Genomic DNA, 13,454 nt, shown 5'->3' with positions numbered 1-13,454 from the left:
TAAAGTGGCGGGCGTTCTAAAAAAGCAATTGTCAAATGGCCAGAAAAAGACGGTATGTGAACATAGCTTCAGCCTCAATATAACAGTTTTTATTGGGCAGAAGTCATTTAAAAGCAAATAACGCCTTTTTTTTTTTTTTTTACAACAACAATGCCTGTTATTTGCCGTTAAACAATGGCTATCCAATAAAAATATGCTAATTCATGATAATTCACTTGCTCTCTTTTACAGTGTCACAAAGGTGTGGGATTAAAGTACATAAAGAGCTGATAAATAAGTTATTGGACTTAATCCATGGATAGTTCAGTGGATTTGCAATTGGCTGCAGGATATACATTAACGTGTCATTGTTAATTGTGTATAACTAGGTACACTTAGTGTGCCAAAGGGGTCTGTTCTGGCTTCTACTTTTTTTTTTTTTTTTTTAACATGTTTGTGATATAGGTTTGGTAGGTAAGGTTTGCCTGTTTGCCAGTGACACAAATAAGAACAATAGTGTTGATAATTCTGGAGATGTATGTGACAAAAAATAATTTAGCTTTACTAAGTTAAGTGGTCATAACAATGCAAACTACTACAACAGGTTATGTCTCATGACAATCACCAACCCGGATGTGCAGCGCAATGGGGAGTACAGAGACGCGGCATGGAAGAGAAAAAGGAAGGTATGGTTTCTACACACTCCTCCTCACCTGTCTTAGTACTTTTAAAGAGTATCATTGTAGGTAGAAAACTCCTCTAAGCATTGTAATTTTTCATGAATTAATTAAACACAATAGACATGCTATAACAAAACTCAAAAGGCTTCATTTATATAGCAATCATTGTCCAAACATAGACAAACAGAGCATCTATAGCTCAGGACAGAATGCTTGGAGAAAAGTTAGGAAAGAATACATCTGTATAGATCGAAAACAACAGAAGACAAAGGGATGTGAAACCTCTAAAAATGTTAAAGGTTTAAAAAGGACCTATTGCCACCTGGAACAACCCATGAAGTACTAGGATACCAAAACATAAAACCTTAAAACATTTCCTCTATAATGTGGTAAGAAAAGGCCATTTAAGAAGGTTAAACCGAAGTTGGCTCTTTAATGTACAGCAGTGAAGTCTCTGTATTCTGGTTACTGTGGGAGACTTTCTGCTTCCAAGGAGAGAGTCCAATGGGAAAGTTTCCTAATTTGCAGTTTCCTATTATTTGTGCACCTAATATCCTGGCAGATGATCACAAGGCTCCACTTTGCCATTCATATACTTTACAGACTCTGCCAGCTACTCCCCCTTACAGTTGGTATCTCCGAAAAATTAGAATCTCTCCAGATTTCGATGTGAGTGCAAACTATTTATCTTTAACATTTAGAGAACTCATTGGGTTTTATAGTGATGTATATTTGAAGAAACTCCTATAACGTGACCTGCTGTTACTTTTTGTGGAATTTTCAAGACCTGTTAAGCCCTGTTCAAGCAAGGCTTTGGAGACGAGTGTTTTAATTTAGAAATTAAAGACAAGAATTAAGGGGCACAAGTTAGTTGGGGGGGAAATCTGGAGCAACGTCAGAAAATTATTTTACTGAAAGAGTAGAAGATGCTTGGAACAAACTTCCTGTACATGTGACTGCTAAGCCAAAGTGAAATTAAAGGGTACTCTGAAGACAAAAAATAAATAAATAAATACATTGCTTAAATAAAGTTCTATTTTAAAGGGAACCACTAGTGTGCTGATGTGGTTCCCAGCAGCACAGTTACATATCCACTGTGCAGCATGTGGCGCATACCAGCAGCAGCTGCAGCAGTAGCTTTACAAAGGGTAAAAAGATGTTTTTTTATGCCCCACGAAACCGGGATGGGGTGCAACTGGGCGGGGAGCCGCCCATGACTAGTCACGGCAAACAGATCACTGATCTCATAGAGACCAGGCAAAGAAGACATTGTCGGCTGCTGATGTCTACTAGACATTGCTCCCACCTAGCCAGAATCCTGCTCCACAGTAATGAGGGGCAACACCCCAAAACAGCTGTCTGTGGATGGATACCAGACTTTTGTATTTCCCTGGTCATATCATCAGACTTATAACTGGGTTGGACATTGACTGAAGGGGTCACTTAATATGGCGGTTTTTGTGGTCTCCGTACAGGTACCATCCTTAGAGGCATATCTGGCTAGTCCCATGTTTTGCAGACCTTTTTGCATAGTGTCGAGTCCCCGCCCAGATGACTAATTGCCACCCTTCTCCCTTCCGCGCACGGCAGAAAAAAAGTACTCTTTCTCCTTACTAAAGCTACTGCTGCAGTCACAGCTGGTATGCTCCATAAGCTGCCCAGTGGATCTATACTGTGCTGCTGAGAACCATATCAGCACAATCATTAAAATAAATGTGTAGGGGTTTTTATAGTGCTTGAAAAAGAACTATATTGTAATCCGCATTCTTCTTCCGTTTCCTCCGTTTCTTCTTCTTCTTCCAGCCATTATTCTGCGCGTAATACAGCCCGAACCACTTTGCGCACAGACTCTGTTCAAACTGCGTTTCAAAGCCCTCGGTGGTGTGTGGTGTGCTATCTATTTTTTTTTTCGATTGGAATTGTTGTTTTAAAGAAATTTACGTTTAAAAAAACCTAATTTCCCATAGAAAATAATGGCATATTGGAAATAATGGCCACACTCTAAACGCTAACAGCCAATCACAGCACATATGCAAATAGCTGAAATATAGCAGCCAATAGGAACTCTAAGGTCTTGTCAGGCAATGTCTCACAACATCTTCACAGTCACATGTCCACTATTGGCCAATAGAAGATGTAGAAGATGGAAGGTCCTTAACGATTTTGTCTCACTGACATGAGTAAGATCATCATGGTAACTGAGCAATGATCTTTACCATTAAGTACCCAAGTCGCTCTTAAAATGACCCATGTCGCTCTTAAAGGGACCCAGGCTGCTCTTAAAGGGACGGGACCCAGGTCGCTCTTAAAGGGACCCAAGTCGCTCTTAAAGGGACCCATGACGCTCTTAAAGGGACCCAAGTCACTCTTAAAGGCACGGGACCTAAGTCGCTCTTAAAGGGACCCATTTCGCTCTTAAAGAGACCTGGGTCACTCTTAAAGGGACCCGGGTCGCTCTTAAAGGTGCGACCTGGGTCCCTTTAAGAGCGACCTGGGTCCATTTAAGAGCGACCTGGGTCCCTTTAAGAGCGACCTGGGTCCATTTAAGAGCGAACTGGGTCCCTTTAAGAGCGACCTGGGTCCCTTTAAGGTCGCTCTTAAAGGGACCCAGGTCGCTCTTAAAGGGACGGGACCCAAGTCGCTCTTAAAGGGATGGGACCCAAGTCGCTCTTAAAGGGAAGACACCCAGGGTTAAAGTTAATCTTAAAAAGAAGTCCCTGGTAAAGGGGCGCTTTTTTCAAGCACTATGTATTTCCCTGGAAATTCAAATCTAGTTTTTTATTTGGAAAAACTCTGGTGTGAGAACTCTACCTCTAGTGCAGTTATGGAATGGGTGTATAGCGAGTGCATTACTTGGCTGGCACCAAATGACCTAATTAGTATGTATAATTAGTAGGCTCTCTAGCAATACCCCTAAAATATTATCTCGAAGTATAATTAAATCACAAGTATATATGTATATATAACACTTTATCTAAATCAAAATTAAAATTCATAAAAACATATAAACAAATGAACATGTAACTACACGCTTACAAAAAAATCTCTGTATATAAATCTCATGCGGTTGCAAATGGTATAATACAGGATATAGACTTGATTATTTGTAGGTTAAAATACATATAATGCGGTTAAAATGAATATAGTACGGTTAAGTCCGCATTTAGTTGTTGCATCTGGTGCGGTTAAAACCGCATGCGACTAGTGCAGGGCCCTTGCAAGTCGCCGTGGTTTATTACTACTATATTTGATCAAGTCAGTTATCACTGTTCTGTTTCAGTTCAATATAAATTGCAACAGTTAATGGCGCTTATTAGCGTTTTCACAGAAATATGTTAAAATAGATTCGGTGGAAATCCACCTCTCACCGGTCTGAAGACTCTGATTCTATGAGGTCTGCGGCCGCAGACTGGGGTCTTGTTTAGAGTACTGTCCGGTTTGGAGCTGAATGCTCAGTGCTCGGTTGTCTCTCCTGACATCAGATGGGTGTTTACCCTTAAGAGCTGCTCCCGTGTCCTCTGTCAGCATAGGCGTATTTGTATGCATTCACTATGCTGTGAGCAAATTTTGCAACTCATTACTGAGGAAAGAGCTGAGCAGTGCTCTGAAATGCCTATAAAGAGTTGCTACTACTATTAAATATATTGCAGAAATATACTGCCATAACCACCTACCACCGGTCCCACCATTTATTAGCTCACAGCATAGTGAATGCATACAAATGCGCCTATGCTGACAGAGGACACGGGAGCAGCTCTTAAGGGTAAACACCCATCTGATGTCAGGAGAGACAACCGAGCACTGAGCATTCAGCTCCAAACCGGACAGTACTCTAAACAAGACCCCGTGCACACGACACGAGGAACACTGAACATGAGGAGAGCTCCTGACGACATCTTCAAGTAAATAACCCTCTGTCTGCTTCCACCAGTCTGCGGCCGCAGACCTCATAGAATCAGAGTCTTCAGACCGGTGAGCGGTGGATTTCCACCGAATATATTTTAACATATTTCTGTGAAAACGCTAATAAGCGCCACTAACTGTTGCAATTTATATTGAACTGAAACAGAACAGTGATAACTGACTTGATCAAATATAGTAGTAATAAACCACGGCGACTTGCAAGGGCCCTGCACTAGTCGCATGCGGTTTTAACCGCACCAGATGCAACAACTACATGCGGACTTAACCGTACTATATTCATTTTAACCGCATTATATGTATTTTAACCTACAATTAATCAAGTCTATATCCTGTATTATACCATTTGCAACCGCATGAGATTTATAGACAGAGATTTTTTTGTAAGCGTGTAGTTACATGTTCATTTGTTTATATGTTTTTATGAATTCTAGTTTTTTATTTACCATTCCACTTCCATTGAGTGGCAGCAGCAACATTTTTTGGGGGAAACTAGACAGCTGCCATACAGTGATATACAGAGCAGGGTCCCATTCCCATGTACTGTATATTGTTATATACAGTAGCCAGCAGGAGGCTGCCCGACACAATCGTTGTATGCAGCCACCTCTACACAGCTGGTTGTTGTAGCTGAGTGAATGTTGATAGCAGTCACAAATGACCATGAGTAATCAGGCTGATGTCAGCCATATAACCACTTAAATGCCACTATTGATAGTGATCACAGCATTTAAATAAATGTCACTTGTCTGGTGTCCAATAGTCACCTTCACAATGCAATTGGGGGGTGTCGGTTGGTTTATATGGCTACCGAAGGCTACCTGCAGAGCTAAGCTGAGCTGTGCGTTCTCTGTATATACACACTATGGGGCACATTTATCATTCTCTTTGCGATAGTATTTTGGCTTTTTTGCTGTTTTTGCACATGGTGTAAAATTTTAAGCAACATTTATCATTGCGTTTTGCTCTATTTTTGAACAGTTTATGCCTTTTTTTAATTTTTCCCTTCTGAGAGGGCGTGATGGAGGTGTGGTTTTATGTTACGGTGATTTATCATATGCAACGTTTCATTTGTTGTGCAAAAAAATGTGCAGCAGTACTCCACCTTTTTAGCCAAGAAAAAAATGCACAAAATTCATCAAGGCCTGTGCACCTGACGATAAATTTTGAGAAAGGACTAAGTTTTGTGAAGCATAGAAAAAAAAAGTGCAATTGCAAGCAAAAAGTGCAGATGATAAGTGTGTCCCTATATGTACACAACTTATATGATTCCCCTCCTGCTTACTGTCTTGAATCTGCTCTCTTTCCAGCCTGTGTAGGTTGCCTTCCAAGGTTTCTCTCACTATGTCTACCATCTAAGCTGGTGTGTAACATCCCTCTAACATCCCTGCTGTTATTTCTTACAATGAAAGAGAATAAAGTCTGTGTGTTAGATTTACCTAATTCTCTGAGCTGCAGTTAAATGGTAAGAAATTTCTAATGAAGACTATTTAAAAAGTTTTATCATTTTGTATTCAGGAAAAAAATCATTAATAAAAAACTGTGAACAGGTGCTTATAGCTAGGGATGGTCCGAACCCTCCGAGGTTCGGGTTCGTATGAACCCGAACGCTTGGCATCAGATTCCCACTGTCTGCCCGCTCTGTGGAGTGGGTGGATACAGCGGGAGGACCGCCTGGAAAACTGGGATACAGCCTATGTCTATGGCTGTATCCCAGTTTTCCAGGCGGTCCTCCTGCTGGTTCCGCCCGCTGCACGGAGCGGGCAGACAGCGGGAATCATTACCGAGAGTGCGGGTTCGTACGAACCCGAACCGAACTCTGTTCGGACCATCCCTACTTATAGCCTTTATCATTTCATAATCTTCACTTACCTGCAGTAGTAGTAGTAATCTAATGTTTCATTTGGGTGACAAAAAACAGCAAGTCTGGTATTGTGTAATTTTTTATACACTGCATTCACCATGCATGATAAATAATGTTATATTTTAATAGTTAAGACATTTCCATATGCAACTATTTCAATTATGTTCATTTTTGTGGCGTTTACATTTTTCTTTATTTGGAAAATGGGAAAAGTGGGTATTTAAATTTCTTTTTTTCTTATTATGTCTTTAGAGACTTATCATGGTAGCCTTTAGAAAATCATGATCAGTGGGCAATTTATTATCTCTTCTTTTAAACACTGACCAAATGGTTCTTCCGTAACATATTTTAAATCATATTATAATTATATTAATTATCTCTTTATCGTAAGCTCTATAGCATATACATTGATAATTTTTTCTATTGCACAAAATAAATAAATAAAATGAATTATGTAATTACACTGGTGGGTTTAAATAACCTCATTTGCATGTACAGAATCACATGAAAAAAAGCCCAGGAGGGAAGGGTTTTGCGTCTATTTTTGAACAATTGAATTTTATACCCATTTTTGGTTCTATTCATTTTTTTTTAATCTGCCTGTTTTGAGTGTTTACCCAGAAATTTACATAATCCATAATCCAGGATATGCGCCCCTTTAAAAAAGACTGTATAATAAGGGGAAAATATGTTCTACTTTAAAATCTATGGGGGAATATCAGTCATTGCACACATTTTGAAATACATTTTTTTTAATTTTACAATGCATGCAAAAATAAAACACAAAACTTTCGCCATATGTGCATGATTCGACATATTTGCATCTTTTCAATATTAATCATATTCTGAACACCATACAGTCGCAAAATATCCTCTGGCATATCAGTGCTCAGTCTCGGACTGGCCCACAGGGGAATCCCCCGGTGGGCCCTACCCCTTGGTGGGCCCCGGGCAGAAAGTGGGCCTCCTTATCTGACTCTACTAGAGAATAAAAACTATTTCTATGCTATAGAAGCACAGACAAATATATACAAATATATTTAAGGTACCACGTGTCTTGACCTAACAGCATCTAACAGTGTCAGCAGTTTGGAACGCGAATTACAGCTGACAGAAGTCTCGTAACATATAATAGGCAGGGAGTGGAGCACGGGAAGATAATAAAGAAACTATACCAGTCCCCGTGCCCCTGGACCGCTCTCTCTCCCATAGTCGCTGGAAGTCACTTTCAGTCTTTTTCAGCCAGGTTCTTTGTATGTCACGGCCCCAGCTCAATGTCACATACTCGGCTGATGGATTGCCTGCTCAGCCAGTCAATGACTGCAGCGGTGTCCATCCCCAGTCAGTGATTGGCTGAGCAGGTGATCCATCAGCCGAGTATGTGACGTTGCAGCTGGAGAAGCTGCAGGAGGCCGGTGGCTATTGCATATCATTAAGGATTAGCTTCGGGGGCACAGGGATGGGTAAGTATACTTTCATTATTATGTTCCTGAACCCCCCGCCTACCTGAGATTTGTTAGTTTAATTGGACTTCATCTTTTAAGAAACTTAAGTGCCATGTTATGCTGTTTGCATAGAGTGACTGGCAATTTACTAGCAGTGAGCTAGCATCGCTGGTCACATACACAGCTCTGTGCAAAGTTGCTATAGTAATGTGAAAGATTTGGTGCTTATTACATCTGGGTTAAGTAGAGTGGGCCCCAAGAATCAAATTCTCAGGTGGGCCCAAGGTACCCCAGTCTGACACTGGCCAGCTGGTGCTCCCCCTAAAATCCATAGGATAGGAGATATCAAGCTAAAAAAAATTCTTTCAAATCAACTGGTGTCAGAAAGTTATAAAGAATTTTAATTTACTTCTACTAAAAACCCTCAAGCCTTCCAGTACTTATCAGCTGCTGTATGTCCTACAGGAAGTGGGGTATTCTTTTCAGTCTGACACATTGCTCTTTTCTGCCACCTCTGTCCATGTCAGGAACTTACTTTGGACAGTTCCTGACATAGACAGACTTGGCAGCAGAGATCACTGTGTCAGACTGGAAAGAATACACCACTTCCTGATGAACATACTCATACTGTGTTTACTCTGGAGGATTTCCAGGTAGGGATCCCCTCCTTCTCTATTCTTTTCAGCAGCTTTATTTATAATACTCTTTGGCTGCCTTTTCAACATACAATTATATTAGATTGTCAGCCATCTCCTTCATGTTAACAAATCCGCTGTATATAACCATATACCAGTGGATTCTAAACTGAGTGACCGGAAATGCTGGGAATTGTAGTGTATAGAAATGTCTGTGAACCACAAGTATCCCTCCAAAAAGTTTGGAGGTATGGAGGAAGGGCTGACTGCAAAGCATTATGGGGAAGCTTGATAAAATGTGTTTTCAGTCATCATTATCATCATCATCATCTTAATCATCATGATTATTATAAGCTTTACAGCAATGGAGCAGCTTTATCAATCTGCCAGAGACAAAACACGGTCTGATTTGCCCATAGCAACCAATCACTGCTCACCTTTCGAATCTTAACAAGCTCTTATAAAATTAAAACTGAGCTTTGATTGGTTTCCATGGGCAAGTCAGACTATCTATGTTGCGCATGGCAACCAATCACAGTTCATCTTTCATTTTACCAGAGTGATTTAAGAAGCGAAAGCTGAGCTGTGATTGGTTGCTAAGAGCCTTATCAAACCATATTATTTACTGTTCTTAGTGTGGCCTAACCATAAGTTGTTTGCTCGGTCACAAGTGTGTTTAGTGACCTCTGCAGTAAAGAGCATCGCCAGTCATTAATGGGTTAATACTTCAGATGTGTTTACCTGCAGTAACCATGGCAACCATGCACTGTGATGACTAGCACTTATGTCATAATGAAGGTTCTATAAAGCAATGCACCACTCCCTGATCAGAGACATCTTGGATGCGCCAGAGGACCTTGAGATTGACTAATTTACTGCCCCCTATGATGTAATTTGGAGGTTCTAGCAGGTGAAAAGGAGTGTTCTGCTTTAGACTACCCCTTCATCAAGTCTCCATCTTCTTGATTAATGGACCTGGATCTGTGAGGGAGAAGAGATACATCCACCTAGCCATCAATAAGGTGACAGATATTGCAGCCAGATCTCTCTCACATCCACTTTATTATATTTATAGTATGGTATCCCCCTCTAAGCCCAGGGGAGGGGCAACTCTCCAGCCATGGCTCCCTCGAGGTTTCCCCCACAGGGGGTTTTTCCTGGCCTGGGTGCTGGAAGGTGACTCTTCGTGAGTCGGGGGTCTGTCATTTTCAGTGCCATGTAATTTTAAATAAAATTTAGACCATTTGGCACCTGATTACAATGTGTTGTGTCTTTATTTTGCGTTCTCTGGTTTAACTAATTATGCTTGGGAGTTGGGAATCCATCCTATATTGCAGAGTCATAAAAGCTTAAAGTCATAAAGCTGGACATCTGCCTGCCATACAGATCCATCACCTTCACAATGAGCCCAAGTAGGATGGAGCAGTGGATAGTAGAAGTCCTGCATGTGTGTGCGTAGCCCTGGATTAAAGGGATACTCACACCCAGTGGCTCGTGTGTGTGTGTGTGTGTGTGTGTGTGTGTGGACAGTATGAGGGCAAGACAAAGTATTGCACGCCCACATCCATACATGCAGGTGTGGCCTTGGTAGCTGCCCCCTCCCCCTGCAAAATCCACATAAGGGAAATCAAGCTGATTGGTAGGGGTTCCAGTCGTTCCCCTCAAATAGTGTGGACATTCCATTAATTCTCGTATTCCTTATCGTGTGAATAACTTTGGGAGAGGGGTATGTTCTCATGTACTATATGGCAGGAAAAGGCGTTTTTCAAAAATATGGCATATGGCATTTTTGGGGTCAAAAACACAGAGACCAGATGTTAGCTCATAGTCAATGGGGCTAAACGCAATACCCACAGGGCATTTTTCTGCTATGGTGTTTTTTTGTTTTGTTTTGTGAAATCATAGCAGGCTATGTGTTTGGTGTTTTTCTACAGACTTCTATAGGGAGGAATATTGACACGTCTATATAGAAATTAGTGTTTTTTTCTCCAGTTCTTCAACAGCAAACCTAGAATCACATGATAAAGAATCACATGACTTGTACTGAAAAAAAAAAAAAAAAAAAAAAGGGGGATAAAACTATGACAACACTAAACACTAAAAAAAAAAGAAAAAGTGCCCAAAAAAACACCAAAAAGCAGGAAAATGTGCAACAGTCTTTATCTTGGCTTAGATGTGTTGTAAATTCAATAGAATTAAATGGGTACTTCGGCGATTTTTTTTCATTTAAATCAACTGGTGTCCGAAAGTTATGAAGATTTGTATTTCATAAAAAAAACAAAAAAAAACAGTACTTATCAGCTGCTGTATGTCCTGCAGGAAGTGCTGTATTCTCTCCAGTCTGACACAATGGTCTCTGCTGCCACCTCTGTTCATGAGATGGACAGAGCAGGAGAGGTTTTCTAAGGGGATTTGCTACTGCTCTGGATAGTTCCTGTAATGAACAGAGGTGGCAGCAGAGACTGTGCACTGTGTGAGCCTGGAAAGAATACATCACTTCCTGCAGGACATACAGCAGCTGATAAGTACTGGAAGACTTTCAAAGGGGTAGTGCGGCGGTAAAGAATTATTCACAGAATAACACACATTACAAAGTTATACAACTTTGTAATGTATGTTATGTCTGTGAATGGCCCCCTTCCCCGTGTCCCACCACCCCCAGTGTGGCGCGCTATACATACCTGTCACGTGCCGACTCGTCTCCGATCTTAAGTCATTGAAGCCAGCGATTGGCTGAGCACAGTTTGGCTGAGCAGCCGATGACGCAGCAGACGGGGGCCGGCACTCAGGACGGTCGGAGGGATTCGGCCCGGCCGTCCTAAGATGACTTCAATGACTGAAGATCGGAGACGAGTCGGCACGTGACAGGTATGTATAGCGCACCACACTTCCGGGTACACAGGTGGGGGTGGTGGGACACGGGGAAGGGGGCCATTCACAGACATAACATACAGTACATTACAAAGTTGTATAACTTTGTAATGTGTGTTATTCTGTGAATAATTCTTTACCGCCGCACTACCCCTTTAAATAGAAGTAATTTACTAATCTGTATGACTTTCAGACACCAGTTGGTTTGAGAAGAAAAAAAGTTTTTTTGCCAGAGTACCTTTTTAAAATTAAATAAAAAAGGCAATTAGCTTGACAGTGGAAACTTAGACTAGACAGTGTAAAAATGCACCATATTAAGATCTCATTCACTCCATGTTTTTAATCTTTTCGCTCCCTGACAGATACCTTCCCATATAGCTGGGCCCCATAGCAAACATTTGATTGGGCCCCCCTCCTCTCCCCCATCCCACTGTAGGTAATGCTCCTGTTTGTTAGCTCTTTGCCCAGTATATGTTAGGCATCTCACCTGGTTTCCACTCCCCAGTAGTGCCTCCGTGGTAGACATCTCCCCTAGTGCCCCCCATGGTAGACATATCCCCTAGGGCCCGCCATGGTAGACATCTCACATAGTGTCCCCCCATGGTAGGCATCTCACCTCGTATGCCCCCGTACATAGTGTCCCCCAAAATAGACATCTCCCCTATAGTAGGCATCTACTTTGGTAGTATAATGGCAGCTCAGGAGGTCCAGTGTATTGCAGAGATGTGCCCCCTGACATGGTGGGCCCCATAGCAGCCGCTGTGGCTGCTACAGTGGTAGTTACTCCCCTGCATATAGTTATGATGGACGCCACTTTATACCATCTGTTCTACATAGACTCCCAAAATTCATACTGCAATACCTCCCATTCTAGTTTTTTTGTCCCCCAGGGGGACTTGAAATTAATATATGTGTAAAAAGAAAAAAAAACGTTTGTTTGTTTTTTTTTTAAATCTCCCCTAATAAAAGTTTAAATCACCTCCCTTGAAGGGTTGTGTAATTTAAATATACAAACATTTAAAGGAGAAAATGCAATACGTAACTGCATTGGATGTGTACCAGGCAGCCTCCACTCTGCCAAGCAAGGGACACCTGGTTATATGCTTCAGGTTCAGTGGAGCTTGTTACTCGGGTCGAGTATTCAGGTATTGAAAAATGCCTGACTTGAGTAATGAGCACTGAAGCATTTTAGTGCTCCCTCAACACTCGTAAGCAACAAATGTATTGGGTTATTAAAGAAGGATGGGCAGAGTTTGTTGAATTGTCCTGAGCATCCAGCTGAGTAGTTCAATCGGGATCAAAGGTAAAAGGTATGGAACCAGACACAGAAAAGTGGGAGTCATATCCATGTACCCCACCCTATGTTCTGTAATCCTTTGTACACGGTCAGCATCTTTAAGGCTTTGACTGAAATAGAGGTGGACTTGTAATGGACTTTTTTTAGCACTGATATGCAAGAGAACATTGTGCAACTATGGGCTATGTTCACATAACGTAAGTTCAGAGGTAATCACGGCCGTTGTTGCAACGGCCGTGATTAGTGCAGTACTTATGTTGTGCTGCAGGCCGAGGGAATCCCGGGCCAGAGTGTATACACATGGTATACACTCCGGCCGGGATCCCTAGCGGAGCCGTAGAAAACTGACAGTGAATAGCGACCGTAGAAAACCCTGTCCGTGCACACTATGGAGCATGCAGCTCCGGCCGCACGCTCCATAGTGTGCAGTGGGGATGCGCCCGCATCAGAACTCAGCGGTGCAAAAGATTATCTGGCCGGTACTGCAGTCCTGGCCGGGATGATGTTTTCTGAGACCAGCCAGGTCAGGGAACGGCCGGTCTCTTACAAGGTCTGAACATGGCCATATGGTATATGTTAAAAAGATGCAAATGTGTCAAATCATGACAGTGCACATATGGGGGAGGTTTTATGCTTTATTTGTTTCATTATAATAAATTTGGACTATTAGAGTAAGTCAAGCTTAATCTTTATTTTCCAGTGCAATCATCTAATAATGAAGTAGAATGCATTTTGTATCTGGTGGGTATACACACTGCTGTT

The sequence above is a fragment of the Dendropsophus ebraccatus genome, chromosome 3 (genome assembly GCF_027789765.1).
Source record: "Dendropsophus ebraccatus isolate aDenEbr1 chromosome 3, aDenEbr1.pat, whole genome shotgun sequence".
In the NCBI taxonomy this organism is placed as follows: domain Eukaryota; kingdom Metazoa; phylum Chordata; class Amphibia; order Anura; family Hylidae; genus Dendropsophus; species Dendropsophus ebraccatus.
The sequence above is the reverse complement of the archived record's forward strand: the minus strand, read 5'-3'. Positions refer to the sequence as shown.